This window comes from Marmota monax, unplaced genomic scaffold (genome assembly GCF_021218885.2).
Source record: "Marmota monax isolate L192 unplaced genomic scaffold, Marmota_monax_Labrador192_F-V1.1 WCK01_AAM20220418_F8-fsc00069, whole genome shotgun sequence".
Lineage (NCBI taxonomy): Eukaryota > Metazoa > Chordata > Mammalia > Rodentia > Sciuridae > Marmota > Marmota monax.
Genome location: NW_026695243.1, coordinates 9,526,817 through 9,542,534, shown reverse-complemented (window position 1 = coordinate 9,542,534; position 15,718 = coordinate 9,526,817).

Here is a 15,718-nt window from a genome sequence, read left to right as displayed (position 1 = left end):
CCTTTTGGTCGCTTCTGCCTGACTTACAACAATGGATAAATTAGAAGAGCTAGACCAGAATACCTGCCCCACACTAGATCATCAGCAGGATGGCAATGCCAGAGTCCTGACACATTGAGAATGAGCCTGCTTCCTCCTCAATGATATCAGCTGCCTGAACCTAGGGAGGGATCTTCCTCTATCCTCACACATTCTCTCCCAACTCCCATCCTGAGATCTGAAGGAGGCTTTAGGAGCTAGAATTGTAGAAATCCAAGCAGTGAAGAACAAGACATAAGAAACTGCCTACTCACACTGCATGCCAGGCTGGTGCTACTGGGAGGTCACACCAGAATCATTACAAGGCAGTAAACAATAAAAGTATCAGATGGTGTATTGTCCTGTATTCATTTTGGTTAACAACCTCATAGTGTTTAGCACATTCTCCTACTGTCTATATTTTTCTTTAAAAGGACTTTTGTCCTAGACTGATTATGATGTGTTCCCTCCCCTCATTCAGGCCTCTTAGTAGTGTCACTTTGGAACGCCTCCTGTGTAGAAAGGGGAATTGGCATAGTGACTTGCTTAGGCCTATAGAATGCTGCAGAAGGAATGGTATGGCCCCATGTTACCTCAAGAGGCCTTGTGTGATTTTGCTATATCTCTTTGGCTCTGTCATAGGAAAAGTATGGCAAGTCTAATGCATAGTGCAGAACCTTGCAGAGAAGTAGGGAGGGGCTCCTGCTGATTGTCAGCCAAACCCCAGGGTCAGAACCACTTGAATAACCTGCAGCCTATCAAAGACAAACACAGGAGCCCAGCTGAAACCAAAAGACTCACCCTACTGAACCAGACTAAATTACCAGCCCACACAACCATGAGCTGAAAAATATTGTTGATTAAGCCATTGAGTTTGGGGGTTGTTTGTTTTTAATAGCAGTAATGAGTCACAACCTTCAATTAAATTTTTTAAAATATTTACTAAAATCACAAGGCTGATACACTATAACACATTTTCCTAATATACAAAAAAAAAAAAAGAAAATCTATCAAATTCTCCAAACAATGTTAAAGAAGTAAAAAAATTTTAAAAAGGAAACTATTATTCCACACAAAGCAGGTGGTCAAGAGAATATTTAAAGAGCAGAGGAAATTTAGATGAGTTTGGAGGAACATATAGCATGTACCTGTATATAGATCAGCCAGGACAGAGACCCTGGGCTAACGAGGAGAGGATTATTCTACAAAGAGTATTGGGGTGATAGCAAGTAAATCAGCTTAGCTAAGACATAAGTGTTTTGGCTTTGTTTCTTTGTGAAGTTCTAAGTCTGGAAAAAAGAATTTAGCTTTTAGAAATCCTACATGGAGGCTAATGCTTTCAGTTGAACAGCTAAATAAATATATAATCACCATCTGTTCTTTTGAGCAGACACCAATAAATTTCTAACCTCACTTTTTACCAAAAGGAACCGATTTTCAAGGGCCCTTAAGACTCTTCTAAAATCATTTTTTTGGTCATAAAGAACAGAGATGGATTTGCCATTCCTATATTAAAATAATTCAGATACAGCACAAAGTACACTCTAGAGCAAATAACAAAGAAAACAGAAAATGCAGGTGACCAAAAGCAAGGGTGCCAACTCACACTCTTATTCAGCAACTAATGAACTGTATTACTTTGGGAAAGTGACAGGTCTCTGAATCTCAGCCTCCTCAACCATAAAATGCGTGGGGTTAAACAAGATGATCTCCAAGATCCCTTCCAGTTCTAAGACTATCATTCCCTGTCAGCAACTCAGCAAGACAAGCAGTCATCAAGAGATCATCATCATCAAGTTCAGCACTGATCCAGCCCACCAGGCAGAGGTACTTCTGAGTTCTTTAGGGTGGAACAAAGCGTGGAGCCCCAATCTATCAAACTTGAGTGATGCTTAATGTACAATGACTGGATGTAACTTGGGCTCTTCCTTCAGAGAAAAGGGAGGGAGGGAGGAAGGTGGGGGAAACAGAGAGAGAAAGAGACAGAGAAAATATTGGGTGAGGGTGGATAAATGAAAAAACAAAGTTAGTTTTCAGACCATATCATATTCAGTAAGTCTAAAAGATTACCACATCTCTAAAAAACATTAAAGATGTTACTGGATAGAGATTGAATCACACTTTGCCTGTAAATACTAAGGTCAGGATTGGCAAATTTCCAAAGCCAGACCATTGTTAAAGGAAGTTCCTGGTGATCCCGTGTAGGCTTACGGCACAGTATTCAAAACATAGACCCACATCACTGGAATGAATGGTAAACAAGAAAGAAGGAGGCAAAAAGAAAACTGTCTTATAATCATCTATGTATTCAACATTCATTCATTGAATGTAGCCAGACACTGTCCTAGGTGCTGAAAATACAGCAGGGAATAAAACCTTTGACAACACCTGTCCTTATGGACTCACAATCTTTTCCCAATTGTTCCTTCTGAGAAAACCAGGATGTACTATTATACACCCATCAGTCTCTGGGGTGTTTGTTGATGTTTTCTTTGAGTGCACAGTATAGAGTGGGCAGGGTTGAGGAAATTTTCTGAGGACACTTGAAGGATATTTCCTTGATTGTCAAAGCTTAACTAAACTGATTCATTTGTTCATTCACCAATTATTTAGACAGATCCAACCATGAAAAAGCCAGGTTCTGTAGTTTAAAACAATTAAGCTAGATTTCCTGTTCCAAAAACACTCATAACCTATTTTTCCACAGTGAGGTGGGGAAAAGACATAAAAAGCTGGGTGTGGTGGCGCAGGTCTATGATTCAAGCAGCTTAGGAGGCTGAGACAGGACGATCACAAGTTCAAAGCCAGCCTCAGCAGTGAGGCACTAAGCAAATCAGTGAGACCCTGTCTCTAAATAAAATACAAAAAATAAGGCTGAGATGTGGCTCAGTGGTCAGGTGCTCCAGAGTTCAATCCCCAGTACCCTCCTCCACAAAAAGACATAAAAAGTACATAATTACAATTCATTGTGATCTATGCTGCAACAAAGGGCACACACAGAGTGGATTCCAAAGCAGAGAACTAAAACTCCAGGGACATCTTCCTAGAGAAATTTTTGTGACTGGGTTTTGAAGAATGAGAAGTTTTGCAAAATAACAACAGGGAGAATGGTTGCATTATATTTGAGAGTGGTGGTTGTTCTATGTCTAGAATAGTCAGCCTCCCCCTTGCTGCACATTAAGATCCCCAGCACAGCTAGATATCCTGACTCTGTCACCAGCTCAATTAAGTCAAAATCTTTAGAGGTAAAGCCCAAGCCTGCATGAAATTTTAAGACTTTTCAGGTAACTATAAGGTGTAACCAGGGTTGAAAACAACGGGGCCAGAATAGAAATTTTTAATTGTAAGTTCATATGAATCATCTGAGGATTTCCTTAGTACAATTTTGATTCCACAGGTCTGGGGTCAGCCTGAGAACTTGCATTTCTAACTGTCTCCCTGGAGATGCTGGTGCCACTGATCCACAGAATATGCTAGCAAATGGTGAGAACGGTGGTTCTCAAAGTATCATCAGCATCACTTGAATATATAGATATTTATGTTTTAGTTCCCACCCTAGATCTACTGAATTAGAAACCCAGCAGTCTGTGTTTTCAAGCCCTCTAGGTGGTTCTGATAAACCATGGAGTCACAGTATTGTTGGAAAACCACTGGGATGGAACATTAAAGTGGTATTGAAAGATGCTAGAAAGGGACATGGGGTTTGATTACAAAGAATTTGGTCTGTAAAGGCAACAGGGAATCTTTTGACAGTCTTTAAAAGGGGATTAATTTAATTCAAAGTTGTGTTTTACAAAAAATCTACTGGATAGAAGATAGAATGCCTTTAAAGCATTCTCCAGCTAGGGTACAGAGCATTCCATTTGCATTGGTTCTGTTCTTGGGTCTTTCCATCTAACTATCCCAGGCCCCAGACCCTCAAAGAAAGCTTGGTGTCATATAAATGCTCTACTCTGTCTGATGCTTGAACATTTCTGGCTGGCTTGACTTCCTGGTTTCTGACAAGCTGCACACTCAAGGACTCTCCCTCACTCTTGAATCCTCCTTGGGGATTACTGCCTTTGGTCCTCTTTGACATGTCTTCTCCTGAGGCCATGGCCTCTTGGGTTTTCCAAACTTGGCTTCCAGCACTGCATTCCACCATCAACCCTATTCTCATGCCATACTCCATTCTCGCCCCAAACACGTACAGTGCTTTGGCTTTGACTTGTCTGGGAGGAGGTACTAGACAGAAAGAACTGAGAGAGTCTGTAAGTGTAACTAGCAGTGATATGTTAGGTGTCCAAGACCAATTCGCTTACCTCCCTGGGCCTCAGTTGTCTCAGTAATCCAATCTGAGGGATTGGATTAAATGATCTATGAAGAAACCTAAAATAAAACTGTAATTTCATAGAAAGCATTTGCCATGTAGGTTTATTTGGTTGAAAATATATTGTGCAATCACAAGCCCCTTTTCCTGGATATAGAAGAAGCTCATTAAAAAAAATAGAAACTGTCCCTACGAGTTCACTATCAAGGTGTAGAAAAACAATATTTTATTAACTAATGTTTTGTCCCCAGCCATCTCACCCATGCCCCTTTCTCTGGTTCAAGTAGGCAATCAATTCTATATTTATTGCCTCAGGGAGAGATATTTCACATCCAAAAGGAAGAACAAAGGGTATCTTCCTTGATTTGGTTCCCACAAGCTTAAGCCTTAAGAGCACAGGTTGCAAAATGACCCTTGGGGAAAAACTGAGCCACTGAAGTGTTTGTTTTTGTTTTTTGATCTGCAGTGATTTTTTTTTTCAAAATAAATTAATTTTCAAAATTTCAAACCAGGAGGGTTTATGTAAAGTGAAAATTTTCTGTTTCTTCTTAAAAAACCAAATTGGGGAATGGGGAATAAATTGAAAGGTTTGGCAAATTTGGACCTCAAAAGAGAAAACCCTGTACTCCTTTTTCTGGATCAAAGCATTGTGGACAGAAAGTGAAACTTCAGAGCCTTAGATTGGGAAGCTCCAGAGACTCATCCTGAGCAGAGTGGGAGGTGTGTCCAGGACAGGACCAGCAGATCCATCCCAGTGATGACATGGAATAAAGGATGGGCCTCATCAGATGGTTTTGTGGACAAATGGCAGAGACCATAGGCTATCTCCTGTTATACTTTTCTCCTTGATTCTAGACAGGTACCCCAGTATTAGGTAAGTGCCTCAAAATTGAGACACAATCCTCTAGGGTAGAGAGAGGAACAAAAAAATCTTTAAAGTTGATATTAACTCTCTGTCACATGAATGGAATAGGAGCTCACAAAACAAATTTAATTTGAATTTTGAAAAAGTTAAAGGTATATTTTCTTCAAGCCTTAGTTTGGGATGTTGATATGTACCCCTTACCAAAGAAGTTAGGATTTTATTCCTATACTTGTTTTCTAAGTACACATATCCCTTTAAAAATGACCTGGGTATGAGTGAGAAGATTGGTAAAAGAAAACAACAATTATGGCTGAATCTTCTCTTTTAAAATGATATGAAAATTTAGTTCATTCCAAATAGTTTGAAAACGAATTTGATCTTTACCCTGGTTGTTCTTGACATGTTTGGGTCGTGGATTTCTATAATATGACAAAAGAGACCTTTTGTTCTGAAAAACATGCATAGTTATAAAATTTGTACATTTTTGTATGAATTCCTGGGGCTTCAGAACCCAACCCCCCTTGAAAGCCCATCCATTGACCCCAGGATAAGGAACACCTTATCCATCTGCCACTCTTCCTGTCCCCATTTTCTTACAGGGGATTTCAATGAAAAAAAAAAAAAAAGAAGAAGAAGAAGAAAGAAAGAAAATCCCCAGCCTATTTGGAATACAAAGAGAACTGCCACCCACAGTCTGTCACCCTGGCACCCTCGCCATCTGCAGCCTCCAAAGCCTTTGCCCATTCCCCTCCCTATGGAGCTGTCCCGCTGCAGGCCTGGAGCTTTCTGAGCTCTGCCCTGAATACCCTCTTTGGGACCGCCTGACACGACACATGCTATAAATAGAAGGGGATGAGGCCCTGTGTGCTCACCCCACTTCTGGCAGAGGATGCTTGCATTTGCTGCCTGTCAGAAATTCACTCTGAACACAAAAGTATCCTGGGCAAGAGATGCTCCCTCCACCAGAAAGGGTAAGATGTGTGGGGTTGAAGGCGAGGCAGAAAGCATCCCCTACCAGCTGGAAGCCACAGCATGCTGTTCAGTGAACTCAACTTAAGCAGGAGTTACTAACATCACGTGGATGAAGCCACCTTTGTGTAGAGAACCACTTTAGCTTGGGAGAGAAACAGTGGAGGGCTAGTGAGGTGAGGAAGGTTACAAAGGACCCACTCACCAATCACATTACTGTGTGTCCTGAACCCTCCAGGCATTCTTGTGCCCACACCTCCCTGCCTTCCAGGGACACATATTCTACCGCAAGAGAGTGCAAGAAGGCAATGCCCGTGTGTACTCAGTGTGGACCAGGGCTCCTTCTGTCTGCACTGGGATACTTTGAGGCCTTCAGCAAGTCACTTTACCCTCTGGAGCCTCATTTTCCTCACTTATAGCATGAAGGTGTTGGGCATGATGATCCAGAAGTTTCTCTCCCAGGTCATAAAAATTCTCCAATTTTATCTGGCCTACATACAAAACTTCTGCAGGAAATCTGTTATCTTTGAGCCACTAGATGGCAATTTTATGTAGTTTAGGAGGATGCTACCTTAAAGGATCACTGGTAAGAACACCCCCACCCCCCCCCACACACACACACATACATACATACACACACACAAATGAATTGCATAAAATGGGAATTATGTAGAGTTAAACGGACAAACTGAAATGCAAAGCAGCTGAGAGAGTCAGCTACCTATATGATAAAATACGCTTAAACAGGTATTTAACCAACATTTCTAACAGGCTGTCAGAAGGCACTTAGAGATCTTAAGGAATCCCATGATTGTGGTTTGGGAGCAGGTAGTGAGTGCTCAGCACTGATGCCAGGAGACCTATTTCTAGTCCCAGCTCTTCCAAGAGGCTGTTTGACTTTGGTGAATCACATGTATCTTCTTATGCCTCAGTTTCTGAGTCTTTACAATAAGGAGGAGCTCAACCAGGCTCTGTGCCTTAACCCTAGTCCTAGAATTCAATGATTGTCTGGATTGTACTGCTAAGTTTCAGTTAATAAAGATTCTAAGCACTGGATATGGATGAGAAATCTCAATACTGTTGGCCTCTAAGACAAAAGAAAGTCTAAGCCTATTGCCACATGGACACTTATAATACAACTGTGCTGCTGCCATGATTTGAGACAGCTTGAGGGAGCCTCAGCCTTTGGCCAAATTAAGCTGAAATTTGCTTTTATGCAAAGGAGCATGGTGATCGGTCCAACTTGTCAGGCAGACTAAATCTCTCACCCCATGGCCAGAGCTAGTTCGTTAGCCAAACAGCTTGTGTTCCTGCATAAAGTCTTCCAGCTCCTTCTAGGGCCAGCATCATTTCTTTTTCTTTTTCATTACTCCACACTGGCTTCATTTTTTCCTACTTCCCTTCCTATAAACACATCAAAATTCACTCCAATCAGGGGAGGAAGCTCATGGCACTCAGGAATAGAAAAAAAAAATATATCCCTGTTAGAGTCCCTGGTCACAAATGAGTTAGGACTCTAAAGCACTCAAAATGTGGACTATCAATTATGTGTATCAGATTTAATTGTGGTAAAAATGCAGATTCTGGGTCTTACCTGGATCTATGAGGCAGGATCTCTAGGGGAAGCCTGGAATGTGCATTTATAAGCATTCTGGATGCCACTGAAGTTTGAGCCCCCTTGCCTCACAAGACAGCAGCCCCAAATCCAGGACTAGGTTGTTGGAGTTACAGGCATTTAGTGGAATTCTTAAAACTAAAACTCAGAATAAGGTGCAACAATGTGCGATTTGAGAAACCACACATGGCATTTGTTGAAATGAAAACATTTCAGAAAGGTTGGTGGTAGATCACATGGGGCTTCTCTGAGTGGCAGTGCTTTTGTAGAACTGAGGCCTGCTCATCTTCTTTAAGGAGAAATTTCCATTTTCCTTCCCCAATTTACCAGAAGCAGGGACAGTAATTTGTCTTAATTAGCCATCTCACAAGAGACTGGTAAATAAACTATGATGTTATTTCATTAACTACAAGGAAAGACAAAACTGCTAATCAAACTAGAATATTCATGTCAGCATGCCAGGGAGTTGCTCTTTTTTTTTTAGAAGAATCTTCATAGGAAGGCAAATTGCTATTAGCAGGTGGTTTGATGGGCATGGACTAAAAGCATGGGAATTAGATGGTGTATAACTCAGGAGAAGTGCCAACCAGCAACACAATCTCTACCAAAGGAAAGGAGATAAGAACCTGACCTTTAATTAAGCACTTCCTACCGATCAGACACTATCCTTGCTTTAATGGGAATATATTTAACATAAGGAGAAGAATCTTCTTACTAGTTGGTTTAAGCACTCTGTGTATGGAAATCCCATGATATACCTTCACTTTGTTTTTGTTTGTTTCTTTTTACAATTTTTTTATAGGCTCCGATGGCCATTTCATAAGTGTCAACTCAATTTTTGTTCAGTCCAGTTATAAGACAATTGAATAGGATTTCCAGGAAGCAATCTGGCTCACTAAAATCTGTTAGCTGCAAATGGGATTCTAATTATCTGTAGGTTCCATTTGCATTTTTATCTAATCTGCACACTTGCTAAATACATATTGTAGCAAAATGAGGCATAACAAATAAAATATTTGGTTTTGTCCTGAAGTGTGTTCAAATCAGGAACATGCTTGATTCTTAGCGTTTCTTCCAAAAATACAGTTGAATCAACCTTATTGGAATGGAGGAGACTCATACTTCATAATATTCAATGCACATAACTGATACACAAGCAGCTGGATTTCAGGCTTGGCTTCCAATCTAGGTCACAGTGGTGTGCACAGCCTCTCTGACATTCCCTATCATCCCGTGGGTCTACTTTGTTACCATTAGTCGTTTGTCATATGGGTTTTATTGATGTGGTCTGTCCTCTTGTGTTTTATAGGTTACATTTTTCCTATAATCAACTTAAATTTAGGGAAAAGGACAAATTCAGAGAAAACAGATGTATTGAAGGCTTGCTTTTGCTTATAGCAACTTCTGGAATAGAAAACACTGGTTTCAGAGCTGTGTATAGTGGCACATGTCTGTAATACCAGTGACCCAGGAGGCTAATACAGGAGAATCATAAGTCCTAAGCCAGTCTCAGCAACTTAGCAATACTCTAAACAACTTAGTAAGATCACCTCTCAAAATAAAAAGGGCTGAATTAAATCACTGGTACCAAAAAAGAAAGAAAGAAAGAAAACAAAAACACTGGTTTCTTTCCCAAGAGCTTATATTTAAATAAAATAATAATATCATTGTGCATATAAAATGGTCAAAGTATTTGAGATAAACTACTTTTAAGACCTGATCCATATTTTTCTAATTTCAATGACAAGACAATGGGATTACCATCTGCAAGAAAGTCAAAGACATAGTTAAAACAAAGTAACAAATAATTCAACAGATATTTATATTTTCACTTATAATGCATGTTTAAATTTACAGTACCTTGAGGAAATAGAGAAAAAGTGCTCTAGAAAACAAATTTTAATCAAGTGACCACACTCTGACCACACTATCCTGTCCTCCATATCATTCCAGCCCTACGCTGACCCTACCTGTTCTTTGATCTTAAGATCTCTAGCAAATGGTGTATTCCATTACCTCAGTTTTCGTTGATTTTGTATCAGTCCTTTCCTGCTTCATTTTCTTCTCTTTCCTGACCAGGTCCCATCATCTATCACTTTGACCGCTCTCTGCCTTACCCCTTATTGGTCTATAACCCCTTTCTTACAAATGCCCAATCCTGGATTAGCCCAAACATATCTACCTTCTCCAACTCTACACACTGGGAGCCAAGTGTCAGGGAATACACACAGCTGGGTGGATTGGTGCTACTGTACACTTGGGACTTCCATCTCATTTGGGCCCCCAGTGTTATAGCCATCCTTGTCCTTCATTAGTTTCCCCTTCTTCTCCATGGTAGGTCCAAACATTTGCTATTTTTCTCCTGTTCCCTAAGCCACACCTACTTTTTTGTTGTTGTTCTAATTAGTTATACATGAGAGTAGAATGCATTTTGACACATTGTACACAAATGGAGCATAACTTCTCATTGCTCTGGCTGTACATGGTGCTGAGTCACACCAGTAGTGTAATCATACGTGGATATAGGGTAATGATGTCGGTCTCATTCTACTATGCTTCCCATCCCCACTGCCCCCACCACTCTCTTCACTCCCCTCTGTACAATCCAAAGTTCCTTCATTCTTTCATACCTCCCCCCCCACACCTGCTTTCTTTAACTGATCAAAATTGAGATGACTCATAAATTCATCGGCATCCACATCCTTCCTTCCTTGGAGAATGGATACACAAGGTCAATATCACCAAGTGCTCTTGAATTTGCTCTTCCCTAGTCCATCCAGGAGATTGTTCCATCAACAATTCATTTGTTTTCTTGTTTCTTCAACTTCTCCCCACTTCTGGTTTCTTCTCATTATCACTTAATCATGTCCAAGTCTCTTCAAATCTAAAAAACAATAAACAAAACTCCCACCACTGGAATGAGTTAGACATCATTACCTAAGTACATGAATGAAGACACGAATGGTGTGAAAATACTTTGTGTACAAGTAGGGACTTGAAAAATTGTATTCTATATGTGTAATATGAAATGAGTTGCATTCTGCCATCCTATATAACAAATTTGAATAAATAATCTAATAATAAAAAACTCCTACCATCCTGCATGATTCTATAGTTATCACTCTGATTTTCTTCTTTTGCTCTTTCTGGAAGAGGTCACCACTTGACTATCCATCCAATGTGATTTGGCCTCTGTCCCTTCAAATCCACAGAAACTACTTGTTTTAAAGCCATCAGGGATTTCCTTGTTTAAGCTAGTTGATTCTCTCTTACTTGACTCTTCTGACATATTTGGCATCATTGTCCTTTCTGCTTTTTGAAACTCTCCTCTAATTTCCAGGCTGTAGGTACACTGATGAAGGTATCTTCAGCTTAACTCTCTCCTCAGAGCTCCAGACACTTATACTACATCTCAACTTCTCCACCTGGATCAAACTGCAGCATATCCAAAATAGGCCTCTCTTATTTCTCCCTTCAGTTCTCCCTTCTTTGTGCCCCAATCACCAAGTCAGAAGCCTTGGATTTATCCTTAACTTCTCCCCTCGCCTCTCTCCTAACAACAAGTTCTTTCTATTCTACTTCATAAGAAGGCTTCACTTCTGAGTTACTTACTGAAACAATCAATTGTCTGCCCTTCTGCTTCCCATCTTATCCGGGAGAAATCATATGTGGAAATTGGAATGCTGTGATTTTTCTCACTCTGCTCTTCAGATATAAATTCCATTCATTCAACAAAACATTAGACTTGGGAGGAGTGGGGCCCAGCTGCAGTGAAGGGTGCCGAGTGTCAGATTGCTTTTTTCAATATTTGTGTTGAACAAATGGGGTTTTGCAAACCATAATCATCATTGAATTTTGCATCATTGTGCTACTTTATCAGATAAGTAAAAGGAATAAACATGCAAATATTCAGGGAAAGTTTGGGCTATGAAAATCATCACAGTGAAGTCATTTGTGGACCCTGCCGGGTTCTTCCAGTGAGTGAATCTTCCCAATTTCCTTTACAGTGGAGGGACTTGGGATTCTGAACCACAAAGTCCTATCTTTGAGTTCCAAGTGAGACATTAAGATAAACCAGTGCACAGGTGTGTGCCTGCCACACAACCCCTCACTAGTTCTCTCAGCACAAATGGATGGATGACTCTCCCATCACTTATAGCCCCTGTCAGTGGCATGTGTTTTCAAGACCCGTCTAGGAGGTGTTTCAGAGAGAAAAGGCCTATAGAACTTCAACATTACGGAAACATTTTGTGTGAATCAGATTCCATTTTTTAATACCAAAAAAGGGGGTGGGGAGCAAAAGAAAAGTAAATACTATCCAAGATTTGATCTCTTTAAGTCATTGATTTTTAACTTTGGTGGCAGTGGCTGGGAGAGGTATTTCAGACTCATTTGAGAACATAATGGAAGATTTCGATTATTTTTTCCAGAAAATATTTAAACATATGCATGCATACACCTTTTATAGACAATTTGGGGGTTTCCAGACAAAGACACTTCAAAGAAAGAAAACTACAGACCAATATCTCTAATGAGCTTAGATGCAAAAATCATCAATAAAATCCTGGCCAATCGAATACAAAAGCATATCAAAAAAATTGTGCACCATGATCAAGTAGGATTCTTCCCTGGGATGCAAGGCTGGTTCAATATACGGAAATCAATAAATGTTATTCACCACATCAATAGACTTAACAATAAGAACCACATGATCATCTCGATAGATGCAGAAAAAGCATTTGACAAAGTACAGCATCCCTTTATGTTCAAAACACTAGAAAAACTAGGGATAACAGGAACTTACCCCAATATTGTAAAAGCTATCTATGCTAAGCCTCAGGCTAGCATCATTCTAAATGGAGAAAAACTGAAGGCATTCCCTCTAAAATCTGGAACAAGACAGGGATGCCCTCTCTCACCACTTCTATTCAATTTAGTTCTTGAAATACTAGCCAGAGCAATTAGACAAAAGAAATTAAAGGCATAAAAATAGGAAAAGAAGAACTTAAACTATCACTATTTGCAGATGATATGATACTATATCTAACAGACCCAAAAGGGTCTACAAAGAAACTACTAGAGCTAATAAATGAATTCAGCAAAGTGGAAGGATATAAAATCAACACGCATAAATCAAAGGCATTCCTGTATATCAGCAACAAAACTTCTGAAATGGAAATGAGGAAAACCACTCCATTCACAATATCCTCAAAAAAAAAAATACTTGGGAATCAACCTAACAAAAGAGGTGAAAGATTTATACAATGAAAACTACAGAACCCTAAAGAGAGAAATAGAAGAAGATCTTAGAAGATGGAAAAATATACCCTGTTCATGGATAGGCAGAACTAACATCATCAAAATGGCGATATTACCCAAAGTTTTCTATAGGTTTAAAGCAATACCAATCAAAATCCCAACAGCATTTCTTGTAGAAATAGATAAAGTAATCATGAAATTCATATGGAAAAACAAAAGACCCAGAATAGCAATAGCAATTCTAAGCAGGAAGTGTAAATCTGGCGGTATAGCGATACCAGATTTCAAACTGTACTACAGAGCAATAGTAACAAAAACAGCATGGTACTGGTCCAAAACAGGCGGGTGGACCAATGGTACAGAATAGAGGACACAGAGACCAATCCACAAAATTACAACTTTCTTATATTTGATAAAGGGGCTAAAAGCATGCAATGGAGGAAGGATAGCATCTTCAACAAATGGTGCTGGGAAAACTGGAAATCCATATGCAACAAAATGAAAGTGAATCCCTTTCTCTCGCCATGCACAAATGTTAACTCAAAATGGATCAAAGAGCTTGATATCAAATCAGAGACTCTGCATCTGATAAAAGAAAAAGTTGGCTCCGATCTACGTATTGTGGGGTTGGGCTCCGAATTCCTTAATAGGACACCCATAGCACAAGAGTTAATAACTAGAATCAACAAATGGGACTTACTTAAACTAAAAAGTTTTTTCTCAGCAAGAGAAACAATAAGAGAGGTAAATAGGGAGCCTACACCCTGGGAACAAATTTTTACTCCTCATACTTCAGATAGAGCCCTAATATCCAGAGTATACAAAGAACTCAAAAAATTAAACAATAAGATAACAAATAACCCAATCAACAAATAGGCCAAGGACCTGAACAGACACTTCTCAGAGGAGGACACACAATCAATCAACAAGTACATGAAAAAATGCTCACCATCTCTAGCAGTCAGAGAAATGCAAATCAAAACCACCCTAAGATACCATCTCACTCCAGTAAGATTGGCAGCCATTATGAAGTCAAACAACAATAAGTGCTGGCGAGGATGTGGGGAAGGGGGTACACTTGTACATTGCTGGTGGGACTGCAAATTGGTGCGGCCAATTTGGAAAGTAGTATGGAGATTCCTGGGAAAGCTGGGAATGGAAACACCATTTGACCCAGCTATCGCCCTTCTTGGATTATTCCCTGAAGACCTTAAAAGAGCGTACTATAGGGATACTGCCACATCAATGTTCATAGCAGTACAATTCACAATAGCTAAACTGTGGAACCAACCTAGATGCCCTTCAATAGATGAATGGATTAAAAAAATGTGGCATTTATACACAATGGAGTATTACACAGCACTAAAAAATGACAATCATGGAATTTGCAGGGAAATGGATGGCATTAGAGCAGATTATGCTAAGTGAAGCTAGCCAATCCCTAAAAAACAAATGCCAATGTCTTCTTTGATATAAGGAGAGCAACTAAGAACAGAGCAGGGAGGAAGAGCATGAGGAAAAGATTAACATTAAACAGAGATGAGTAGTGGGAGAGAAAGGGAGAGAGAAGGGAAATTGCATGGAAATGGAAGGAGACCCTCATTGTTACACAAAATTACATATAAGAGGTTGTGAGGGGAAAGGGGAAAAAAAACAAGGGAGAGAATTGAATTACAGCACATGGGGTAGAGAGAGAAGATGGGAGGGGAGGGGAGGGGGGATAGTAGGGGATAGGAAAGGTAGCAGAATACAACAGTCACTAGTATGGCATTATGTAAAAACGTGGATGTGTAACCGATGTGATTCTGCAATCTGTATTCGGGGTAAAAATGGGAATCAAATGTATGAAAGATGATATGTCAAGAGCTTTGTAATGTTTTGAACAACCAATAAAAAAATAAATTAAAAAAAACAATTTGGGGGTTTCAAGCATCTTGGTTTATGACCCCGCCCCCTATTTATATCTGGACACTGACTTAGATACAAATTTAAATGTGACTGAAACATTTTTTTCATCAGATAAATATAAGATTCCTACTCAGTAACTTCCACCAAAATCACTCAGCCTTTCAAACACCCTCATTTTCTATCTCTGAGCCTCCTTGCCACGGAATCCCTAGAGTCTATTTCTCAGCTTAGCACAGAATAGTATACCCTGGTTAAGCCACTGTTTCACCAACCAAAGCCTTTAGAACTTGGACCCTCTCCTATCTCCATGCACACAGCTGCAGGACTGGCTGTGCCAGGAAGGAGAGGCCAGATTTTAGGGGTTCCTGGTAGGCTTTCCGCTCCAACTGGGTCCTGAGTGCATTATTAAAGTGACACCAGATTCAGAAGCCAGGGCCGCAGTGGAATGGAGGAGAATAGAATGATTCAAGATGCTATTTTCCTGACAAGAAAAAAGCTGGTCTGGCTTGGCCAGAGATTTGAATCAGAAATGGGTGCCCAGGAGGAGGGATGAATTGGTCCCAATAAAACAAAGGAGCTTTTGAAGGGCTTTGTACTTGGCAGTTGGGCTGAGTGGAGAACATGGAAGTGGAGTTTGAACAAAGAGGTTACAGCCAGAATGAACGTTCCTCACACTTAAATGTTGTCAGTGCTCAGATCAATCCATATCTCCAAAGATGTGGGAGAGCCTCAGGGGCAGCATTAAGTCTTGTTGCTTTATTATCTCCATTGGCAT